Source organism: Fundulus heteroclitus, chromosome 22, assembly GCF_011125445.2.
Source record: "Fundulus heteroclitus isolate FHET01 chromosome 22, MU-UCD_Fhet_4.1, whole genome shotgun sequence".
Classification (NCBI taxonomy): domain Eukaryota; kingdom Metazoa; phylum Chordata; class Actinopteri; order Cyprinodontiformes; family Fundulidae; genus Fundulus; species Fundulus heteroclitus.
In genome coordinates, this window is record NC_046382.1 from 31,702,812 (window position 1) to 31,728,800 (window position 25,989).

The following is a 25,989-nucleotide window of genomic DNA, read 5'->3' on the forward strand; positions in this document are numbered from 1 at the left end:
TTTAGCTTTACTGCCTCCCATTCACAAAACACACACACACACACACACACACACACACACACACACTTTCCTTGCTGCTGGTCTCTGCCCATCCGCCTCCCTTTTGCGCAGAGTTGCGAGCAAAAGGCCAGCTGATGGCCCGACATGTGTGTGTTGAGAGACGCCAGAATGGTACGCACATATGGTGTGTGACACGTTAGGTCCACCTGTGTCTCCTCTAGATGCCTCAGCCCATAACTACACGCTCTGCCTCTGCCGCACAGCTCTACAATCCACAGTCAAGAGAAATCAGACAAAGAGGGCATTGTTACAACATAAAGTCAGAAAGCATCAACTTTTCGCTGTATTTGCTCAAGCAAAAATATTTTCAAGGATAAAATGCTAACATAATTGTTCAGTTCTTTTTTTTCTTCTTCTTTTTTGCATGACACAACCTTTATAAAAGTGCCAATGCTGGGTGCTGCCTGTAGGAGCATTAAAGGACCGAAGCAGGACAACTGACATTAGATAGAGCTGGATTAGACAAGGATTCAAATAAAATAAACAACCTGAGCCTTGAGTGAGAATAAAACATTTGATTACCTTTCAACCGATCGGCTGTTGAATGTCCTGCAGCTGTCTCATCCCTCTGGATAAAGACATCTTACAGCATAATGCAATGTGTGTGTGTGGAAAATGTACAGTAAAACTATTATCTAATCATAAACAAATTTCTAATTTACAAGCGCAGAGACAAAAAAAATTTTTTTGTTTGGTACTAGTGGCCTTTATTTCAAAGTGGACAGAGGAAAAAGGGTTGAGAGAGAGGGGGGGGGGGGGTGACATGCTGCAATGGTCGACAGGCTGGGAGTCTAACCCGGGATGGCCACTTCGAGGACTGATGTCTCGTTCATGTGTCACACACACTACCCCTGTGACACCATCGCAAGCCATATACTATATTTTCAATATTTCAGCTGAATCCACAGTTGTTCCAAGGGTGTGGAAATCTGCTTTTGCCTTCCCTTTTCCAAAATGAAGTGATCCAACATGTTCAAATAACTATAGGCCAATTTCAAACTTATTAGTGTTGGCAAAAATTCTGGAAGTACTGGTCAATGATCATCTGAAGGCGTACTTATCAGACAATGATGTTTTATCTACATATTAGTCAGGCTATAGGGGAAAAAAACACAACACCATTACAGCTGCTTCAAAAGTTGTGAATTACATTTTGACTGCGCTTGACAAAAAGCAACATGATGTATCTGTTTTTATAGAATTGTTGACCATAATGTTTTAAAGTTTTAAAGGCTTTTAAATTCAAGACTCTCAGAGCAAGTAGTTAGGTGATTGTTATATTACCTTTGTGAAAGATGTCATTAGATATGTTGGTCTGTGCTCTGAAGTTATGTCAGTTACCTCAGGGCCTTTTTTTGGTCTATACATACATACATACATACATACATACATACATACATACATACATACATACATACATACATACATACATTATATATATATATACATATATATATATATATATATATATATATATAAAGTAAGTTATACTTATTGTAGTTATATAACTTACTCCAGCTGTAGATGAATGTTTCTAAGACAAAGCTTTTGATTTTTAGTAATTCTAAGGATAGGCGATGTACAATTCCTAATGTGGTTGCTTTGGATGGGATGAGCATAGCGACAGTCAGTTCCTATAAATACCTGGGCATCTTAATTAACGACTCCCTCACTTTAAAGCATAAGTGTTCCAACTATTGAAATAGTTGAGACTGAAATAGTTTTGGGTTTTTCTTTTTGTATCGTAATAAACAGTGCTTTTCTTTTAATGCAAAAAAGCAAATTGTTGCTGCCACTTTTTTGTCTGTGTTGGATTATGGTGACCTTGTGTATATGTGTGCTTCTGCCCAGTGTCTTCACAAGATTGACACAGTTTATCATTCTGCCCTAAGATTTACTATGAAATGCCACAATATGACCCATCATTTCAAGTGTTATTCTCGGGTTGGGTGGTCTTCTTTGACTACCCACGGGCTCCATTATTGGTACACTTATTTATAAAAGGCAATAATGGGACATCTTCCAATCTATTTGTGTGAAATGATAATATAAAAGAGCGCCAAGCAATACTCTTTGCGTTCCACTGACTGGTACTTGCTCTCTGTCCAAATGTTCACACTGAACTTGGAAAAAAGGCTTTTGCTTACCCAGTCCCCACAACATGGAACACTGACAGCTTGATCTCCCTGAGTGATTTTAAAGCTAGAGTCTTGAAATTACTTATTTATATTGTCAGTGTTTGTTGTAATTCCGTCTGATGAAACATTTTACAGTTTTTTTTAAATAGTCTTTTTGGATGCTATTTATATAGGATGTTTTACATGTAATGTTTTATCACTGTTTATTTGTTTTTGCTTTTATTTTAGTTTTTTTGCCAGATCTCCCTTGAAAAATAGATTATTAATCTCCATGGTGACTTTCCTGGTTAAACAAAGGTTTAATAATAAAATGACCTCCAGCTTGACGTGGAGCGGTTCGCTTCCGAGTGTGAAGTGGTCGGGATGAGTGTCAGCCCCTCTAAATCTGAGGCCGTGGTCCTCAACTGGATAAAGGTGGACTGTCTCCGCCTTAAGCAGAGGAGTTTAAGTATCTTGGTGTCTAGTAGGATGGAACAAGAGATTCAGACAGATTGGGGCTTCTTCTACAGTAACGCGGGGTGGCTCCAGGCTATCGTAGGGAAGAAAGGGCTGACCCAAAAAGCAAAGCTCTCAATTTACCTGTCTTTCTACGTTCCAACCCTCAGGTATGGTCTTGAGGTATGAATCATGACCAAAAGAAAAAGATTCCAGATACAAGTGGCCAAATGAGCTTCCTCTGGAGGGTGGCTAGGCTAAGCTTTAGAGGTGAGGAGCTCTACCATCTGCTGCTTCCCCCGCATTGAACGGAGTCAGTTGAGGTGGTGTGGACGTCTCATCAGGATGGGCACATCCCCATTGGAGATTTTTCCAAGCATGTCCCATTGAGAAAATAACTCGCTGGAGGGACTATATATGCCATCTGGCATTGGAATGCCTTGGGATCCCCCAGAATGGGGAGATGGTTGTCTGGCCTGCCCTCTTGAACCTTTTGCTCTTCCGACCCAAACTCGGATAAGCAGACAATGGATGATGGATGGATACTCTGAGTGGAAATTATGTACATGTTTTGTTCTAAGTATGTATTAAAATCAGGACGATTACTGGTATTCCTGTGACTTTACGTCCTAGCTCAATTTCTTATGTAAAAAATTGTTGCCCTTTATAAAAATAACCAACAAATACAATACGAGGTCTTATTAAAGATTCATAAAACACCTAATACTTTCTGGAGAGATCAAAGTCCAATTTTGGTCTTGGTCCTTTATGGAATAGCTTTTGACAGGTTATCTAGGGAAGGTACCTGTTAGATAGCAATTAAATGCTTTTAGCAATAATTCAATTCAATTTTATTTATATTGCGCTGATTCACAACACATGTCATCTCAAGGCACTTTACAAAGTCTATTCAATCAAATCCCAGATTGTTTGAAAGGTTTTCTATCCAACAAAATCTAGCAAATTACATTGAGTCATTGATTAATTTATCTATTAAACAAAACTTTTTTAAAGTATCTGCAGCAACAAAATTGTGTCTTTGTATTCTTTAAATGAATATTTTTGAGCAACTTGAATCCTTTCTTCGGTTTTACACAATGTTGCAAACTCTTTAGTTTAAAGTTTGTGGCAAAGCATGTTAATTTAGGCAAAGAACATACAGAATGTGTTTATAGTCATGATTATGAGTATATTTACTGGTGGTAAAATGAAGCCACAGACTGTATATTTAACCCTCTGTGGTGTTTGATATGGGGGACCTGGGTTCGGCCTTGAGTTGCTGTGGCGATGCCTGAATAAGGAAGCAGCCAAAAAGACTCAATCACTCACTGTCTGTTTACCACCTTTAAGCATGAACCACTGTGCTATTTGAAGTGTTTATATCAACTGTTTTGCCACCAGAGAAAGCTGGTCAGGTGAAATAGGATCTGGGTAGGTTAGATGACTATGGAACCATTTATTTTAGTGTCATACTCGGCCTGATTCACTTTTCAGTCTTGCATGAATTGTAAATATCACGTGTGAACACCTTGGCTCAATTCATCGTTTTGTGAGGTCAGGTCTCTGTATATCGCAAGGAACATTTAACTACAGAAGTTTAGGAATAGCATTTTCAACAGATTTTGAGTTTTTATGCATCCTCTTACTGGAAAGGGTGATAACAATGTAGCCTGCATCGTTCAAGGTAGTCTATTTTCTATTCTAGGGATCAAAATCTCTCTTTTTGTGCTCAGTGTCATCTGTTTTGTGAATTTGTTGTGTGTTACTGAATATGTTATTTCCTCTTCTGTAGTTCCCCCTGAAATTCTGCTTGAGTTGTTGTCAAAACATAATATCTTTATTTACTATTAAAAACGCCTGTTTGAATTTCATCAGAATATTTATATGTTCACACAACTTGTTCTTTCAGGAAGACTCGCCATTGCAGGTGAGTACCTTGATAGAAACGTCCTGATGGTCTGATAATGAAATTTAATCCTTTAACAATGTTGCTTGTGCGTTCAACTCCCCGACTTCCTTACAGAGGTGTGGAAAAGTATTTTCTCCATTACAGAGCTCTTCTGTTTTGTTTTTTCTTGTCACACACAAATGTGTCAGATTGTCACACAAATTTTATTATGAGACAAAGATAAACTGAGTGAATACATGCTATAATTTTAATAGATAATTTAATTATTGATGCAAACAACCTATCATGACCCCATATCCGACTAGATTTTCAATTTATGTAAACGATGTCGGTAAAAATAAGCTTGTATACATTTTATGCCGATGACACTGTGGTCTACTGCCATGTAAAAATTAATACTGCTGTGCTTGGGTGCTTCAACTGAAAAAAATCCTAAATACTGTCAAAATAAAGCTCATGCTGTTTGCTAACCAGAAGAAAGTTTCACAAGTTCTTCCTTTTCATAGAAACAATGGCAGGTATACCACATTTTCATATTCTGCCCCATCAATATGGAAAACTCTATAGCAGGATCTGAAACTATCCGCTTTGATTCCTCTGGGACAATTAAAATGTATTTTAAGACAAAAACTGAAATCATCTAATGCACCTTGCTTTTGCTTTTAAATAATTTTTCTAGCCTATTTAATTGAGTATAAATTGAATGTTTCAATAACTTGTAATGTTACTGTGTAGAATTTTGTTGTGCTGTTTTATCAAGACTCCAGAAAGCCTCACTGACAGCTGTTACACATGAAGCCCTATCTTACAATTCCTAAAAGATACCTTGATGATTCCCAAGACATTTAGGGAAATATTTTGTATACTGGTGAGACATAAATTGAACTTTTTGAAAGGTATATCTTGTTACATCTGGCATTAAAGAAACAGCATTTCATAAAAACTACATCAGACCAGTAGTCAAACATGTTGATGGCACTATAATGATCTGGGCTGATTTTATGCTTTAGGACCAGTTATTGGTGGAGGTCTTGACTTTCCTTCCTACCAGAACACCCAGAAGGATAATCTCAGCACTTTGAGTCATCTTAGTACTTACAGGTGCTTTATAAATTAACTTGCCTTGTTTATTACCTTAAAGTCTAGCACACTTGGGTTCTGCAGCGGTACAATGATCCAAAGCGCACTAGGAGGTTTTTTTCTGATTGGCTCAAAAAATCAAAATGAAGCTGTTGGAGTGGCAGGGTCTGGAGTTAAATGCAATTTAGATTCTGTGGCGTGACCCTAAACAGGTGTTTCGTGTTGAAAAAGCCTCTAGTGTGGCTGATTTAAACTTTTATGTAAAGAAGGTTGAACCTAAATTCCTCTACATTTATGTAATTGACAAGGGTGGCACAACCTATTGAGATCCTTGGGTGTTTGGGTTTTGTTTTTGATTTTGTGTTTTGATCACTTCTGAGTTCTTTATCATGGGTTAAAAGGTTTTTCTCTCATTTCATAATTGCTGGAAAGATAGCCACATTCCTGTGTGTTTTTTATTTACCCTCCACGTGAGAAATGCCACTAATATTTTTTTACTGTTATGATCCCACTTCCAATTCTGTACAGAACAGAAATATTTTTTCATGATAGATATGTACTGAAGAATGCATAGAGGTGCAGTTGATAGCACTGTTGTCTTGCAGTAAGGAGATCCCAGAATAAAGTCCCTTTCTGCATGACATTTACATGTTCTCCCTGTGTATGCATGGGTTCTGTTCAAGCTTCATCCAGTTTCCTGCCACTGTCAAAAAACAGGACTATTATGTAAAATTGGTTTCTAAAAGCTGCCCTTACAATAGTTTTTGTTCTGTGTTGCAAGTTTTACCTTTTTGAAGGTCAAATGTTTCAAAGTTATAAAATGGCAGGATTGTCTTTTTAAAATAATGACACTTACACTGGCAAAGAGAGTGGAAAATAACCAGTTCCCCCATATTCCAAGACAGGCACCTAATTATGGACATTTCCAAAATTCTTGGTGAGTTTGGATGCAGATCAGAATTTGATAACAATATGTTTGCAATTTATATCATATTTTGTGCTTTTATTATATTTTTAAAAAAATGGAATGTAAAACAGACAAACGTTTAAGCATTTTTCAATTGAATTAAATGCACATGCAATTTTGAATTAGGGGACACGCACAGAGCCTGAAACTCTGATAGGGTTCTTCCTCTTTAAAAAAACAAAAAAACAAAAAAACAAAAAACAAAAACAAAGCTGACTCTGCCCGTATCTGGCGGGTAAATATTAAAACTAGGACACGGCTACACAAATTCTCGCAGGTAAACTTCAATCTCTCGCGATAGTTGGCTTACGCACCAGAGGATCCCCACGGGATGTTGGAAAGGGATGATGAGAGAAGCGCTCAGTGGTGGAGAATCAGGCGTCGAGTAGAATCCGTCATCAACGAAAGCGGAAGGTCTGTGCTGGATGGTGGGATGCGTTGGTGTCTCGAGCTGTTGCGTGTGTGTTCATGTGCAGGTAGTTGATGACAGACGGGGGGTGGCCCGCTCCCCCGCGTGAGGTTTATGGGTTTCCTGGGAACCACAGCAACCGTTGGCCGCGGTAACAGCAGCTCGCTGCAGCAGCCAGTCGGAAATCCGTCTGATGACCCCCCCACCTTCCCCCTGTAAGGCTAACAGAGACCGCTGTTTAGCTTAGCTCGCATCCCCGCATAGCTGCACTCAGACCGGAGGAAAAGGGAGGAACAGGAGCGGTGTGTGCAGGGGGGGGCATACTGCCACAGCACCTGCCGCTGCTGCTGCAGGTAATATATGTCGCTGCAAGCTGGCCACTGTTGACACGGACAGCTCCAGAAATGGCGTGTTTATGTCATGACATAACACGGGGGGCGGCTCCGAGCCTCACAGACACAGTTAGGGATGCTTTACAGGTCTGCGCTTCTAACCTTTTACTGCTGGAAAAACAGATTGAGTTATATGCTTCATCTCTATGGATAAATTATTGACATTTATTACGCATCTATATAGCAATTATTCTACTGTTAGTGCAGTTGATTTGTGACGTAGATGGATATCTATCTATCTATCTATCTATCTATCTATCTATCTATCTATCTATCTATCTATCTATCTATCTATCTATCTATCTATCTATCTATCTATCTATCTATCTATCTATCTATCTATCTATCTATCTATCTATCTATCTATCTATCTATTCCTGTCTCATTTCATCCCTTGAAAACTCCTTAAGGAAAGCAAGTTCAAGCTAGTGGCTGTCTGTCTTGTGGAAAAACTCGTTTTGTGTCCATTAGTAAAATAAATAATAATTTTTTTTTTGCATTAGACCTTATAGAGGTTAATGCAAAATGTTGATTGTGGTTTGTCGACTTTTTTCAAGTGGAGACGAACATAGTTGATGGTGGCTGTGCACTTGAATTGTCTTTAGTACTGTAGGGTGGGTGAAACACATTTTTTTTTCCAGCTTCATGTGTATATTAGCTGCCAAACAGCATATAGCTACACTTGCTAATAATTTAATTTAATAAAACGATGGTAATCAGCTTTTTTAAACTATATTTCATGTTGGATGCACCTTGGCCTTTTTTCTATATGGTTGTATAAATAACATGTTTATCCATATATAAATATGTCCAGTGTTGTGCAAAATACCAGCGCAACATTTAACAATTGTTAAATAGTGTGCCGGCACACACTGTTGGATTTCTAAAAATCACCGAGAGTGTCTAGACGGTATCTCCTGTGATGCTGTGCAGTTGGAGATGCCAAACTACTTGAGGCGTAAGCTATACAGTTCGGACAGAGATATCAGTCCAACAGTGATTGGACTGCAAATTACAAGTGTTAATCCCAGGTAAGTCTATCTGTGGACATTACGACTGTCAGTCATCCACAAACCTTCCATGTAGGGAACACAGATTTTCACAGACATTGAACTAATTGCCCTAAAGTCTTTGTTGAGAAAAGCTAACTCCGCTCACCACTTTGAGCACGGCATACCCAAGGTGACACAGGGTGCTGTCACCATGCTGTGGGAGCCACATGTGTGAACTTAATGATAAAACCTTGGCCATAACTCCTGCAAGGCGTATTGCGTTGGGTCAGAAAGATCTTACAGACACATCAGTCCAATAATGATTGGACAACAACTCATGATCCTATTATCCGAGTCAAACCGTCGTGAGAGGGAGAGGATAGCTGTGGAAATGCTTGTGGTCGAGAAACAAGAACAACAATATTCCGATTTGAGCCAAAGCAGCAATCAGATTTTCTGACACGGCTTTTCAGTTGTTTTTTTTTTTGTTTTGAGATTGCAAAAGTGCTTCTGGTTGCGCCTGTGACGTGGTCCCAAAAAAGTCCCCTGAGTTCACAACTAAATGATAAGATTCTTTTTGTGATAGAAGGTTTCGTCTAAGGTTTTGACCTGGCTTTACAGTATTAGGTTTAAAGATGTGTTATTTTAATAATTATTGTACCTTATGTGTAGGCGAGCCACACTCTGCACTTTTATGTTGTTTTTAACGTTCTGGTTTTTATGTCATAAAAGGAAGACAAATTTCGCTTTGGCATCTCATTTAAAGTTAGTATTGCATTTTTAAGCAATTGCCTCAAGCTATATTGACATTTTTAGCTGCAAGATAATTGATGACATGACTAATAATTCAACTGTGCTTTCATATGGTCTACGCACTTCTTTTAGACAGATCTGGATTCTATTGTTTTATTGTTTCCATCACCCAAACAGAAGCTCCAGAGTGCTGCTTCAGGAGCATATTTTAAAATAGCCTTGCAGCAGCACAAAATCTGAGACATAAAATGTGCATTGGTGTGCAGAACTGTGTGTTCTTCCACACTTTAGTCCAACCCTGTGGTTACTGCTTCTGATAGGTCAGAAGCACCAAAACTTGTATTTTCTTTCTAGTTCTTTCATACACAACATAGAAGTGCCATAAAGACACGTGAAAGCGTCAGGTCTCCTGACTGGGCCTGTGCAGAATAACTTTTCACAGACCTCAGAAAACAGTCTTTCCTCCAGGAAGCTACGTCTAAATTTGTCACGTGTGCTTTAGATTAATGCAAAATATTGAAATTGAAACGCATGTCCTGTGTGTACACAGTGTAACGTTTGTGGTCCTGCCAAGTTGGCTTTTGTTTTAGAAGGATCATGGTGGATTCCCTGCTGCCGATCACATCCACCAAAGTTTGTATGAGGCCACTGATTGGTTTTAGGAAAATGGTTCAGGGGTAAGATAAGGTAAGGAGTTCTCCTCTGACCTGACAAGAGGATTGCACTAATGGGTTTGTCCTTGAAGCTTATTTCCGATGGAATTAAAGCCTAGAGAGACTAATACTGAACTTTCATCTATTCTCTGCAATATATGCAGGGTTCTCACCAGGATTGTTTTCCAGCGTAATGGTGAATATCATTGAGGTCCATTCAGATCCCTGTCATTGTGCTGTCCGTCAGGCTAATAACAGCTAGTGTTAGCTTATGTTGTCAGGTTTACAACTTCACTGTCGTAGGTACAGGAGCTTTACTGACCTTTTTGTTGCTCTCAAACATCGGTGTCGTACTGTTAGCCTAACATTTAGCACTGTTCAGCATTTCGCTTCTTTTGTCTGCTTGGGAGAGTTTTTCTGAATAACACTTATGTGTTTATCTTGTTTATAAAGAGAGTCGCATGTATTATTCTGGCTGTTCTCTCCACATTTCATTTCAGCATACTTTAACACAGCTCGTTATTTGGGTCAGGTCCGCGCAGTGGTGGGCACAGCTAACAAAAAAATTAGCTTCACAAAGTCATATTTTGCAAACGATTATATTAGCTTCATTGTCATTAGATCAATAATAAATAAAGGAATTTGAGGAAGTTAACGCTAGCCACTAAATGATGACCCATAATAAACGACTGTCTGTTTTCACACGTCTTCAAACAAAAGATGCTGCATGCACACACATGCTGCATGATGCATGTGTAGCACTACATTGCTTGGATAGCTGTTTTAGTTAGTTAAATTTTAAGTTTTACATGGTAATGGAAGCATTTGAGATGAATATTGTATCTCTTTGTGCCCAGGCAGTTGGATTTTAGATTAAAACTGTGTGAGCATGGGTTGGAAGCCAGTGTTGCCAGTTCATGTGAGAGAAACAAGCAACCACCTATTACCTCTGCTTTGTAAACAGTAGAGCTGGACGGTTATTTATATATATATATATAAATATAAATAATTAATATCAATAAAATAAAAATTAGATTGATCGATATTGATAATGACAAAAACTATATAATTTAAGTGCAGCCTGGCCATTTTATGCTGTTGCCTAATTACCTATTTTTAAATAAAGAACACTGAATTCAAACACAAACCTTTATTCAACCAACTTTTTGACAGAGCTGTAAGTCTTAAAAAAAAAGAAAGGAAAAAAAAACATGTGCTCTCTGAACTCTTTGAGGCTTGGTGAAGGAGCTTTCCTGGGTTTGGGTTCGTAATTGGTTGGGAGGATGTAATGACTACTATTAACCTACTGTACATGATAGGCTAGAATGCAAAAGGAAGGAACTGTTATTCTATTGAACTTTTTATTGACACCAGACATCAATCGATTGATATATATTGTTATTGAATTATTGTCCACCCCTTGTAAACAGTATAAATGAACAAACCCATAGTCGCCGATAGGGCTGAGCAGTATGGGCTAGAATCAGTATCACAATATATTGAACAGTTCTGCTCGATAATGATAAATGGACGATAACACTAACATCCCCGATTGTCAGGTGCAGCCTGTGCCCTAAACACTGCACTCGTTCTATCTATTCAGCTCGGCAGCTTTAACTAGGTTTGCAAAAGTAGTAATACCGACAAGGACCTTTTCCTTGAAGTCCTGTATAGAGCTTAAACCTGGTCCGACGAAAATGTGCTGTGTCGAGCGCTCTGGTCCACAGTCCCCATTCGTCATTGATACAATGTACAGTCAGACTAATTTACGGGTTCACCGTGCAACTGGACCAGAGATCAGATGTGGCTGCAATGAACTTAACAGCTGCTCCTTTTCCTCCTCGAGCAGATCTACCGCCACCGGAGCTTAAACAGTTGAAAATGTTTCCATTTTTCTCAACCTCCTCATCTCTTTTACTTCTTGTTTCAGACTTGATGGGGTGGAGTCACGTGACTACAGACTATACATGTAGCGCAGCGTCTTAAAGAGTGAGACAGCAACCCAGCCTACCTTTACCTATAAAAACAACTTTTCCTTTAATCCTATTAATACCGAAAATATCGACATGGGTTGAATGACATCAGTTATTGCCATAAATTTTGGTGTCTGTAAATTTTGGGTTTATTGTCCAAGCCTAGTTGCCCATAATAAGCGGACCTGGCAACACTGCTGGAAGCCTGGAACACAGTGATAAGCATTTCTGGAGGTCCCTTTCCCCCTCTATCATCAGACTCTTTAACTAACTAAAATAAATCATGACTTTTCAGTTACTTATTGTTGTAACAGCAATATGTAAATATTGTTATATTTATTGTGCACTATTTTTAATTGAAAAGCATAAATAAATATGGCTTTCATCATTGTTGTATGGAAACATGTCTTCCGATCCTATACATGCTGGTTAAAACGTCCTTCGAGAATTGCCTTAGGTTAGGCAGTAAGTGCCGGCCTGTGTTTTGTACAGAAGTGTTGGAAAAATAAGAGTCCAGCTGAGCCACTCGGCGACCCAAAAGCCCAGCTCCAAGTCCAGTATCCTTCCACCTCATGCGGTGCTGATAGCAAACCCAGAAGGCTTGGTTACACCACTAATTAAAGGGTTAGGGTCACAAAGAAGCGCACTGTTTACAGAAAGAAAAAAAAACACAGATGTCTCTGTTTTTTAACAATGGGAGCTAACAATATTAAGATCACATCATAACAAGGAAAAAAAAAAGGTTAAAAGAAAGCAGCATGGGGTGGGGTGTTATAATACAGTGAAGGAAACCCTACGAAAAGGGGGCCCAAATATCAGCCAATAGCGTAAAGCTAACTGCTCACAACATAAATTAATCTAGATACACAAACCTAAACAAGTGCACAAGCCTATAACTGTCAAAATAACACGTTTTCTGACTTCTGACTCCAACAGGCAGGTTTCTCACATATATGAGCAAATATGCAGGTAAATGTGTTCAGAAACAGCATTCACGCAACTTGACAGACACTTTAACAACTTTAATTTTGACAACTGACAGCATAATGTCCCCTTGCGCTGAGAACCTTGATATGTTAGCAGCCCCAGAACATCTCTTGCATGTTTTATTGTCATATTTAGAATAAAAACTACTGCTTTCAGTCTTTAACACAGCTTTATGTTGTTGTTGTTTTTTCTCCTAACACAGCTTTATGTTAAGATTTGCCTCATGCATTTAATATAAATATAGATACTTAAGATATTTCAAGGCAGTGGTATACTCTGTCTTGTAGAAGGAGTCATCCATGAACCTTTTCACAGGTTTGTCAACAAACCACAAATGTCGCTGTTTTATTGGGCTTTTATGTAATAAAGCAACACAAAGTACCGCAGAGTTGTGAGCTGCCAGGAAAAAAAGCTGAATTAAAAAAAATTAAAGTCTGGACAGCATGGCATGCATTTTAGATATAAACCAATAGCAACCAATTGCCTTCAGATATCACTTTATTAATAAATAACAGTCCATGTGTGTACAACTGTTCTATGAGGGCCTCAGAGGTTTGTTAGAGAACATGATAGAACCAACAGCTTCATGAAGACCTAAACCAGTGAAAATGGTTGCGGAGAACTTTAAAGCAGGGTTAGATTGTAAAACAAAACTTTATGAGAAATGGTTTAGTCCTTCATCCGAAAATCAACAGTACAGTATGAAACAGCTGCAAATATACCGACACACAGCCACCAGCTAAGCTAACAAGCCGGGCAAGGAGAGCATTAATCGGAGAAGCAGCCAAGAGGATCAGATTGATCCACAGCCTTGGGTGGTAGAAACTGTTTAAAGGACAACTATTAGCTGTGGATGCGACACATTTAGCTGAAGACTGGCCAGAAGCAAGGCGCTGGAAGTCCTGTTTGCCGTTGGGAACAATGCAGGAGATACAGCAATATGTGGAAGAAGATGCTCCGCTCATGATATCAGAGGAAAAAAAATTGTAACTTTTTGGCCTACGTGCATAACACTGCACATCACCCTGAATAAATCATAACCAGCACGAAAGACAGAGCTGGTAGCGTCATGCTGTGTGGAAAGCCTTTTTTCAGCAGGGATACAGAAGCAAGTTGGAGTTGATGGAGAGATGGATAGAGCTAAACACAAAAGGCATGAAAGAAGAACCTGTTAGATGCTGAAAAACACTTCATACTGAGGAGGAGGTATACAAACAAAGCTACGACGTAACAGTTTAGATCAAAGCACATTCATGTGTTAAAATGGCCCAGTCAAAGTCTAAGCCTAAATCTGATTGAGAATATGTGGCAAGAGTTGAGAGATTTGGTCCAAGGTCACAGATCTTGGACCAAAGCTCACTGTCCAACATGACTGGGCTCAGGTTGTTTAGCAAAGAGGCACCTTCTTGTATCGTCATTTCTGATTTCAGTACCCGTGTCTTCTATATGAAGACGTGCTGTCATGGAGGAGGAGTATAAACAAGCAAAGACAACCATAGATCATTCTGTTTGCTGTTTTCTGTTGAAATGGAGGACCATCCATACTCTTTGCCCAGCAAGAGGGAAGAGAAAGTTACCAAGAAAAGAAAAAGTAGTAATAACCTGGAGAAATGAGTCTATATCAGTGCAGCTATTATTACCAGGCAGTGTTGTAGTACTCGAGTCCGAGACTCGAACTCGAGTCCGAGTCATTAGCTAAATTTAGAGACTCGTGACTTGACTTGGACTTGAGCACTGATGACTCGAACTTGGACTCGGACTCCTACATTCAGATCATTCTGACTCGGAGATTGAGAAAAAGACTCGACTTTTTTTTATATCATTAGGCTATAATTTTAATATGTCATTAGAATATTATTTGGTGTATGATTTTAATATCTAAATGTCGTACCGCGCACGTGACGTCACCATCTCATGAGCAACGCCCCTTGCCGCTAAGGAAGGGCAAACAGTGTGAGAGCGCAAGTAGCAACCAGCCATTACACATGCAACAGATACAAGGATATGACCGACTTTACAGCTGTTAAACTTTCACAAGAGGATGTCCAGGCGCCCATTTTACTGGTTGAACTGTGGAACAACATACCAACGTTCAGCTCAAACGATGGCTTGAGTGTCGAGGGCTTAGAAAGACTGGGAAACGGGCCGAGTTTATAGAAAGGTAAGTCAATGTTTTTCTCCTGCTCGGTGTTCATGGCGTGATCGGCCGTTTTTTTTTTTCTGTTTGTAGTCACCGTCCAGGAATCGGTATAAATTTTCCGGCCCGCCGAACAATTTAGTCCGGTCCGGTGGCAAAATGCATTATCATTATCCAACGGCTGTATCTCCTCGCTGCATCGACCGATCTGCAGAAGATTTGTTGCGAGTCATGGGGGAACGTTGCCGAACGCGTTTGTGGGAATCGCCCGGTGGACGGGCGAGGAAAATGCGTGACAGCATCTGCGGTGGCGGGCGGCCGGCGGTGCGCGAACCCAGCCGGCCGGCCGGCACCGCGGCGGTGTGCGAACCCCGCCGGCCGGCCGGAGCCGCGGCGGTGGCCAATAGGCCGGAGTGCGCTTGGCTGCGAGGGCCGATCGACGCCGCTTGCGGCTTTAACATCCTTCATATGCGGCCTATCAGCGTACCTCGAGTCGCTGTTGCGCGTTCCATAACAACAATGTTTAAAAACCATGGTTAGGAGACGTCTTAGACTTGGAAAAAGCAGTCGTTTTACCGAGTAAAACCAAGGGTAACTACAGCGAAAGAGTTATTAGTGTAATGGAATGTTACTGATTCATGTCATACATCACACGTCAATAGTGACTCGACTCGGACTTGACTCGGATGAGTAGTGGACTCGACTCGGACTCGACTCGGATTTTTTTTTTAATGACTTGGACTTGACTCGGACTTGAACACTGGTGACTCGAACCTGGACTCGGACTTGAGGCATAGTGACTTGACTACAACACTGTTACCAGGTAGAGATAATTTATGAGGGAGTGTGGATTTAAAACAGAGACAGGAGTTGCAGGCTTTCTGCTGGACAGCAGGTGATTTAATTCAATATAAAAGTAAAGTTTACTTTAGAATAAATGTTAGAAACAGAGCAGTTGCAGTCCAGCAACTGCTCTGTCCTCCCGGCAGGCAGAGATGGCTCGGTCGTTCGTCTCCCTCTCCTTGTAGTATGTATGGACGGGGACAGCTGGTGTTTATAGTTGCTTTTTTAAAGTTTAAAAAAGTGACTGCACATTCAGAAACGAGCCCAAAAAAACGTAATGCATGGAGTTTACAAGCGACTTTAGAAAAAAAAAAAAAACGGACTTGACAATAGTGCCAAAAAAACATTTTGCACAATGATCATAGCTATTAGCAGTAGCTAATACATGGAGGACATCTTGTTACAGTTATGATAGTAGTAGTTATTACGCGCTTAATGGCGAGGTCGTTTGGTGAAAATCTTACATACTGGGGCTTTAAAAGAATGTGGAAATGTGTAAGGTATGTGAGAGCTTATGGAAAGAACTGTATATTTTATTATCAGAATATGCAAAAAATATTCTTTTGTTGTAAGGCTTAACTTTTAGAGGTAAATGAGCCAAAAAGCAACTTGCAATAACACCGGACTGGGGAGTTGGATCTGTAGATGGGGCGCTGGCTGGTGTGCCACCTCAAAATGACATCCAGGTCAGGTCTCTACCAGTCAAAGTTAGTCAGCTTCCCCTCAAACTACTGCATCTCAGTTTCTGTGAAGTACCATTTAGTGAATGCAAGAAAATACATGTTGATTAGTGAAAAAGTGACTTTTCTTTGGCCACGAAGGCATCAATGTGTGTTGCACAAGTCTGCTTTTGTTCACCTGGACTTGCATGAACTGAATGTCACGATTCTGCTACCTCGACGTAAAAAAAAAGAGAGAGAAATTTGCGGAGGTGTGTGCGTCCGTGGGTGTGTTCCAGCCTTGGCCCTGACGCTGCAGTCCCCCAGATGTCTGTGGCAGCGCAGACAGAGGCTGACGTGAATGCTGATTTCCAGCCGCACGACTCCGGCGGCTGGCTGCACGAACCGCAGCTCTCCATTCAGGCTGTAGTGCCGCTGCGCGTCGTGCCGTCCCGTGTAGTAGGGTGCATCCGAGGTGAACACGGCAGCTACGCAGGGAGAGAAAGAGAGGGAGCGAGGCGGGGGGGTGGGAGACGGCAGAGAGGTGCAGAGATTTGCAGAGAGAAGGAGCGCGAGAGAGCATCCCTGACTGCCGCGGTTGCTATTTTTAACCGGGTTCTACTCCACAGTCCTGAGATGCTCTCCCACTCCTCAGATACAGACAATTCCCAGGTCCACGCACTGGCTCACATCCTTCAAGGCAAAGCGTTACATAAACCGAGAGAGGCTGGATTGGCTTTCGTGCTCAAAGTCTGCTCAGTGCAGAACAAAAATCCTTGAATGAATGAGAGGTGGAGCCTAGTGGTATCAGCTTGGCAATCAAGGACAGTTTTTGCTTCAGAAAGAGCTCTGCAATAGTTCATCCTGTTTATCACAGAGTGCTGGCAATAGAAAGAGGAACCGAGTGTATCATTGGGCGGCGGGGTGGGGAGGTGGGGGGGAAGCAGAGGAAGCTTTCGCCCTCTCAATAACAAGTTGTTTTTCTTGTCAGATATTGTGAAAGAGCTTCGGGTGGGGGGGGGGGGGGGTGGTGGTGTAGCAGAGAAGTAAAATAAATCCACGCTTCTTTTTTTTTCTATATAATGTTTTTTTTCTCTCTCTCCTTTCACTTCCTTTCAGGCTGAGTCACCACTGGTTAGGAGCAAGGTCTGGAGAGGGAACGTGTGAGGAGGTGGAGGAGCAGGGAAGGAAGAAGAAGAAGAAGAAGATGAAGAAGAGAGGGAGATAAGCCACGACAGGAAGCAAAGCGACACACGCGCTCAGACGTACACACACCGCTTGTTTACGTGCGTCGTGTGCGCGTCTGTGACTGACAGAGAGAGAGAGAGAGAGAGGCTGCGCGAGTTAGTGGGTGAACGGGAAAGGAAGAAAGGGAGGGAGAGTGACGCGGAGGCTGGGAGAGCCGCCCCCCCCCCCTCCTCCCTCTCTTTCTCCTCTCCTCTTCTCCTCCCCTCCCTCGCTCCCTCCCTCCCTCCCTCCCTCTCTGGCTGTGTGGAGCAGGCGTGTAACGGCATCAGACTCGGCGTGAAGGAACCATGAGCGATGTCACCATCGTTAGAGAAGGATGGCTCCAGAAAAGGGGTGAGTACATCCAGAGCCATGTCGCGCCGCTCCGCTCCCCTCCTTCCGCGCCTCTCTTCCCCGTCCTCCCGTCTAGACCGAGGGGCCTGGCCGTGCCTCTCCACATGTGCCGGCTGGGAGAATGTCAGTGCTTGGCGATTGAGCGTGAGTGATCACATGGATGTCTGATCACCTAGTGTACCCTGTGTGTTTGCTTTAGTCATGTGTCTCTTTAGCGTAAGCCTGACTGACTGCTAGCTTGCTAAATCCCTGTTTTATACAGTCAGATTATGTCTGAAAAGCTCGGGGCATGTGTGTGCACAAGTGTGTGTGTGTGTGTGTGTGTGTGTGTGTGTGCAGTTACTGTAGTAACATCTAACAGATCCCTGTGGTGACATTGCTGGTGTTGCAGTGTCGTTCCAGTGTGCTGCTCATGTCTGTAAAATCCAGTTAGTTCTGTCTTCTGATGTAGCTTTTCACAGCATAGGGTGTAAGTTTGTGTGTGTGGGGGGGGGGGGGGGGTATCCTGAATAGTGTCACTGACAGTCATATGACACGGGTTCGAGGGAGCAGTTACAGTGTAGAAAGGGTTGTGACAACACATCCTGTTTACAACCAAATGAGTGTAAAAAAAAAAAAAAAAAAAGTGCAACGGTCAAGGAGCATGTGGCTGAAATTGTACTTCCCTGTTCTCAGACGTTCCCAGACCAGAGACAGATGCAACAGGTGAAATCAGACGAGCCTAAAAAAAAAGGTGATATTAATTATGTGATGTCAGCAGTACCGTCTGGAAAGGTATTTTTTTTTTTAGGGTAATTAGCCACAGTTGCATGCGTCTGTGTGTCTGTTGGTGATAGTAATCCCTCCAGGCGCAGATCCAGTGCATGTGATTAAATGTGCGTGGTTGAGGGGGGAAAAATGGGGGAATTCCTGTCTTTTAGGCCAATGAGCATCATCCCCTTCACTATGTGATAGTGTCTAGGAATGTGCAGGAAGTGACATGGATACACAACAGACAACAGGTTTCTGGGTAATGTAGGCTCTTCGTAGAAGCACACATGCTGCTCCACGCCTCACAGAGTGAATGATCTCTGACTGAAGCAGCAGACACAAATAAAGCATGCAGTCTGTAAAGGGGGGGCGGGGGTGTCTTTTTTTTTTTGCTTGTCTGCCGGCGTGCCGGTGGGATCCTCAGTTGTCTGTGCATATTAAGAGGAAAGCATCGCCCTCAGTCACGACTCGGCGATGCCGGTGTTTGTCGGCGCGAGGGAGAGGTTGGGCTGGGAAGGAGGCGCAGGAGGAGAGGGAGTCTGTTTGTGTCAGGAATATGAATGTTTGTCTGCATCCCTATGATAAATCTTTGTCTGTAGCAGAGTGTGGGGAGAGATGCAGGGTCAGAGTGCTGACTCACTGTCCGGGTCGTGATACGGCAAAGACTGCAGTCTTAGTCATTAGACAGACGGTTTCTGAAATGAGAGATGTTGTGCATCTTCCATGCAGGGACAAGTTTTCACTCAAACCCCAGGACTGAATTATGGACAGCATTTCTGTTTTAGTATATGACATCAAGAAAAGAACAGAATCTAAGAGGGTAAATAATGACATGCCCGTAGGCCACTTAAGGTCATGAGCTTCAAAATAGACAATTATGGGTGTTTCTTGAATTGCATCGATTAGACGATGGTAAATATAGGATCTTTTTCTTATTCGTCAATTCTATGGTTTATGGAGAAATGGGTCGGGGGCATCAGAGTATGATAACTTTGGGTACAAAAGTTTAGGATTTCTTTAGTATTAACAAGAAAATAGTAAAACAAAATGATCAAATTGGTTTTATTTAAAATGGAAAAGGAACAATGATTTCAACTACTGCTAAAATATAACATTTAAGGTATTACATTTTATAATGTTAGACAGTTTATTGTTCTTTTGAAACAAAGACCTCATCAGAATGTAAAATAAACAGCCACTAAATTTAGGAGTAGTCTACAAATGTGTTCTACTCTTTATAGATTTGTTGATATGATTTCTGCTCAAGTAGCTAGCCTGCTGTTTAACAGTGATGCCACTCATAACAACGAGTGTTTTTAATAACCTTATATAAGTGATGGGTGGCGCTGCTTTAGTATCCACTAGGGATGCACCCATATGAAAATGTGGGCTTGTATCGATATCTGATATTAACATTGCTGTTATGTCAAATAACCGATATTTACCGATGTGTGTGTCTACAGATTTACATTTTTGAGATGGTCAAATTTTGCGAAAGTTTGTATCGACGGAAAACAATGCTAACTGAATTTTAAAGAATGCCTAACATTGGCCGATATCGATGTTAATGCTCATATATCGTGCATCCCTGGTATCCACAGCATGACTGTTTGTCTATAAGCCGAAACATTTTCAGACAGTAAGGGGCAAATGTAGGAGCCTTCTTTCAGCCAGCTGACCAGCAGCGTGCAGCAACATGTGGGGGAGTACTGTATGTGGTAATGTACAGCTGAACAAAACTCTGGTCCCTCCAGCATGCTCTCTTTCATCCCATCCAAAGGACTCTAAACCACATAAACGGCACAACAAGGATTCAGGGAGACCTGTTCAAACCATAGCTTTTTAAAAATCTGGACATACCCCGATACAGTTGACCGGCCTTACCCTAGTTGTTTATTTGGGTAGATGCGTCTTCCTTATGTGTGGGATTTTTGTTATATTATCTTAATTATTCCTATTAGGCTAATTGGCTTTATTTGCGTCCTGTGGTTTGGGCCTGCTGATAGTTGCCAGCTGCTAACTGTATGTTTTCAATATGGTGCAGGCCTGTTGCCAGAAAGCAATTGCATATGATTGGAGCCATTTCCCTGTTGAACATATGCAAAACATTTTGCCTAGTTCAAGGAAGTCGATCCATTAAATTCAATATCGGTTAATATGTCTACATTTTTTTTAAATGGCAGTTTGTTGGGCTGTAGGAAATCATAGAGTTGGGCATGATTCAGATATAAATACTAGTGATGCACCAATCAATTGTCCAGATATTAGAATCACCCAATGTTCCCTTATATTAGTAAAATTGTGATACTTATTCTGTCTTTTTTATTTATTTTTTATTTAAATTTCTCTCAAAATCAGCTTTGGCAAGTCAGATCCAAAAGATAAACAACCTGAAGTTGGTGTTGACTAGAAAAAGTTTGATTGGTGCTTTTCTGATAAACATAATTGTTTCTATGAACATCACACACTGTTTCGGGGCCTCTGCTGGCCTTTACAGTTAATAACTGGACTACGTTTTGTGACATTAAATGTAGAACGCTTATAAAATTTTTATTTTGTTTTTAGATATTTGTAAATGCGTTGTTTACTATGTAGCTTTTTTTTTTACCCTGTTTTTGCTCTTGCCAGAGGATTTGGTGTTGAATTAAAATGATTTAGCAGTTAATTGATCGGAAAGAAAGTGCATCTCAGGCGTGGAGAAGACCTCTTATGGTCATGAACTCTGGCAGGAAAGCTTTGCATGTTTTATGATGGAACTTATTTGGAGAAATGGAGCTTTTGTTTGATCAACTACTGTTATAAAAAAAAAAAAACGGTCAAACATTACACAACACAACACTTTCTCCCCCTCATACATGTGCACACAAACAACGGAAGGTGATCAAATGTGGTGGCGGTGGAATAGAAAAAAAAAACCCAGCCAAAACAGCCACACAAATTCTTTCACCTCTTACCAACCAACCATGTGATACAGCAGAAAATACCCTCAGGCTGGTGATAAAAATGACAAATTCAGTTCTGTTTATTCTGTAATGAAATGAACCCTCTTGGAATAAAGATCACAAACATAAAGATCATATTTTCCTCCTCATACCACACAGCATGTCCTTAGATGACCCTGCCCTTGTGTACACACTGACACAACTCGGATTTCCTTCCTCCTTTCACTGAATCAGGGTGTGGAGTGCAATCGGCTGCATCATTTCTTTGTGTGAGCAAATCATGCACGCTGTGCAATCTTATAACCCCTTACAAAGTATACCGCAAGGACAACCTTCGCAAAACGTAACAGTTTGCAGCAGTACTTCGTTTTGTTTATAATGAAGACGTCTTGCTTAAAACAATACCACTGCAATCCGGAAAGGACCTGTTCTTGAGCAGTCCTGTTTGTGAGAAATCCTCCATTGTTCCCCTCTCAGTCGACAGCAAGAACGCCCTTCTTAATTTCCGCTACTGCCTAGACCTTACCTTCTTTCAAGCCATGTGAGGCCACAGGGGTCACTCTCAGCCTCTGCCCCGGTGGATACTGTTACCTTTTACCTGCATCAGCACACACAGCAGTCAGCGCAGCAGATGGTCGGGAGGGAGGGGACAGACGAAGAGCACCGCAGCATCTTTTCTTGGACACAGCTCATTGTCCTCCAGTGTTGTTGTTTTTTTTTATGCAAAGTTACAGATCAGAAGTGCAAAAAGCTCTGTCAAAGTGAAAAAAAAACCCTTGTTACAGGTCAGCAAATCTGTCTCCTGGAGGGTTTTAGTAATAGCACTTCAGATATCAAATAAAAGATGTCACGTAGGCCAAATGATGAAAGATTTGACTCTTCATACTGTCTTACTTCTTAGATGAGCTGTTATGATTAGCACTGTTAGTCAATGTAAGCAGCAGTCTCTGTGTGTTTCCAAATCCAGTATCTTCCATAACAGACATCTATGAAGGCGCAAAAAGGATAAAGGAGAGCAACTTTGCAGTACAGCCCTCCTGGTAACAACCAAAGTCTTGCTCTCTCTTTACACGTAGTCGCCTGAAGGACCAGGCGACTTGCTTCTATAGAAATAGTTTCCTTCTAAATAGCTCCTTCTAACTTCATTGCCTACGCTTTCTTCAACATCGCAGCAGCCGGGTTTCTGGTTTTTATGCACATTTTGAAGTATCGCATTAGAAAAGGTTGATGGAAACAAAATTTGAAATGACTTCCACACTTTTGCAAAAAAAAAAAGTTTTTTTATTCTCGCTTGAGGTAGTTTTTGGGTTTTCCGAAAGAGAGTTGGTGCGCAAAACGGGAGATGGGGAACACATTTGCCCAATACATTCTGACGTAGCGAACGTTTACGTCACAGGACAGATCAGCTGTCACTCTGTTGCTATCCTCTTAGACAGCATCTAACATCGTTGACATTACAGAACAATTATAACATGCCCGATAGCAACACAGTCTTAAAAACATCTCTCCATTTATCTCAGATATGTGGTCCATGCTAGTTTGCAACCCCTACTTCCTCTTTATTGGAGCAAACCTCTGACAAAATTATGCTTCACATTGTCTGGTTAATTCGCTCCAAACCAGTAGATGGAAACACGTCAGAGTTGCATTTTCTTTTTTGCGACATTTTAAATTACATAGTCTGCAATTGCAGGAACTGAGCTTCATCCGTTTGAAATGTTTTAGTAAAGTTTCAAATTCAGTCTTGTGTTGTAGATGTAAAACCTGAAGCTGGAGCTCAGGCTAGTTTGATTACATGTTAAGCTTGTTTTACACAAGTACTTAAATTGCAGGCTAATCCACATGGGATTATAATCAAATATATATTCACAATTTAATTTTGACGCAAGTGAAACGGAGGTACAAGCACGTTGCTAATCTTTCTCAAACAGACAGTTTGGTCTTTGTTGATTAAATTGTTATAATAGCATCTTGAAGAAGAATTATAATGTGATGTTTCTCATTGAGTTCTTCTTTTTTTTTCTCTACTCTCGATGGCACCCAAAGAGTTAGACATCTGGTTGCAAAGCGCATCTATACAATGCATAATTTAGACCAGTAGACCTGCTGATGTAGTGACTCAGAACATGAGTGTATTTGTTATGCTTCTCAGTTCATGCTTTCTCAACATGTCTACATCTTGTCACAAGATTTGGATATGAAATGAAAGTCTTCTTCCCTTTTTTGATTAATGTTTTTTGTTCCTTACTCTCCCTGCAGCAACTGTATTTTGCCTTACTGTATACATACTACTGCTGTGGGGTTCATTGGGTGCAGTGCAGTGGAGCAGCCATCTTGTCTTAGTGAGTTCAGTGGGTTCAGTGTTGCTGGAGGCTGGCTGGATCAGGTGGCAGTGCCAGATCTCTGATATCAATCACCAGTCACTGCTGCTGCCACTGTTTGCCGTGTCCCTCTCCTCTTCTCTCCTGTCCTCTCCTCACTTCTCATTTCCTTTTCAACCCCATCACCTTGTATTCCTTCTCTCTGTTCCCTCTGATCCTCCAAAAGCTTGCATGCATGCATATGCACAGCAGTAGCCAATAGGCGGACAGTGCAGGCTTTGTTATGAATGGCATCCCCTTGCACATCCGGAGGAAGTGTACTCTCCAGTGTGGCTTTACAAACGGTCTCCATTGTCCTGAGAATGACTCACTCTACACTGCAGATAATGGCAGTCAGCCAGACAGACTGACAGCCCAGCACAGAAGGACCAGTCTGCAGAGCCCACAGACAAACCGCACAGGAAAGGGAGACAGAGAGACAGATCGTTTGTGACAGATACTGCCACCACAGAGAGAAGTGGCAGGAACTGCAAGTGTCAATGGGGATATGAAAATGAAAGATGTTTTTAATTTGCAGAACTTGAATGAATGAATTTTTGGGAAGAGGAGCCAATTTCGGACATCGGTAACAAAATCGTCAGCACATATGACCCATTTAATTAACATTTTGTCATATGCTACAAAACTAGACGGCAATTGAGAGCCTTGCAAATGGAAAAAAAAAAAACTTCAGTACTTTTTTAGTATTAGCCAATCAGGCTAGAGGGAGTTTAGCTTTTTCTCCCTCCCCCTACATCAATAGGATCGTGTGTGTCTGTTTATTATTTTCCAAGCTAAATAGCTGTAGACATTTTAACCGTTTGAAGTCAGTGAAATCTGCATTGAGAGAAGCATCCTTTTAAAGCCCATGCCAGCCAGCAGAAGGATTAATGGATGGGCGATGTGAATGGACTAATGTAGAGGGAGGCAGTCAGGGATAAATGAATGAGTGGATCAATGAATGGAGTGCTGATCATTGGGTATGCACAACTGGGATAGAGGAAGCAAGAGGGGATAAAAGGAGGAGAGGTTGCATAATGCGATTAGTTTGCAGCTGAGGATCATCAAAATGCTGACCTCAAACATTGGATGAATGCTTGAAGATTTGCTTGGGCACTACTTACTACTTATTCTCATTACTACAAAGTTCTCCCATTTATTATGTGAATATTTTGTTTTAATCAAATCTAATAGATCATGACACATGTCTTAGTGCTCTAAAAGCGTATTTCCCGCCGTAAGGAATGATGTGTTTATGCTTTTGTGTCACACAAAATGTATATATTTATGCAAAAAAGAATGGCACAGATAACCCGAATACATACAAAGGAGCAGTTATCAAATTAGAATTTCATTTATCATACTATGTGAAATAGTGTTTGCTCCCAAAGCCTAATAACTGCTGGTGCCACCCTTGTAGCAACAACTGCCCTCAAGCCTTTGTAATAACTTGTCTTTTCCATCCATGTGAAGGAAGTTTAGCGCAATCATTTTCACAGAATAGTTTTAATGTGGCCGCACTGTTTTTTTTTGTTTTTTTTTTACCATGAATTGGCCCACTTAAGGTCACATTGAAGTTTGTCAACTGGATTTAAATGGAGACACTGACTAGGCCTCTCCAAAGCCAAAACCATTTTTGTTTGCATTTAGAGTTAGTTGGGTGTGTTTTGGTCTATTGTTCTGCAGGATAACCCGAGCATGCTTGAGTTTAACGTTACAAACTGATATTCCTTCTCCTCTAGGATTTTGTACTAGAGAGCAAAATTCCTGCTTCCATCAGTGACAGGAAGCCATTCGGTTGCTGAAGTAGCTAAACATACCCGGAACGTCACACTACTACCACCATGTTTGACTGTCAGTCTGAAGTTCTTGTTCTGAAATGCTGTAATGTTAATAAACTTTCAGAAGTCCACAGGATAATTTTCTAAAAGGTCTTGGGTATGTGAGATAGGCTTTTTTCGGGTTCTTT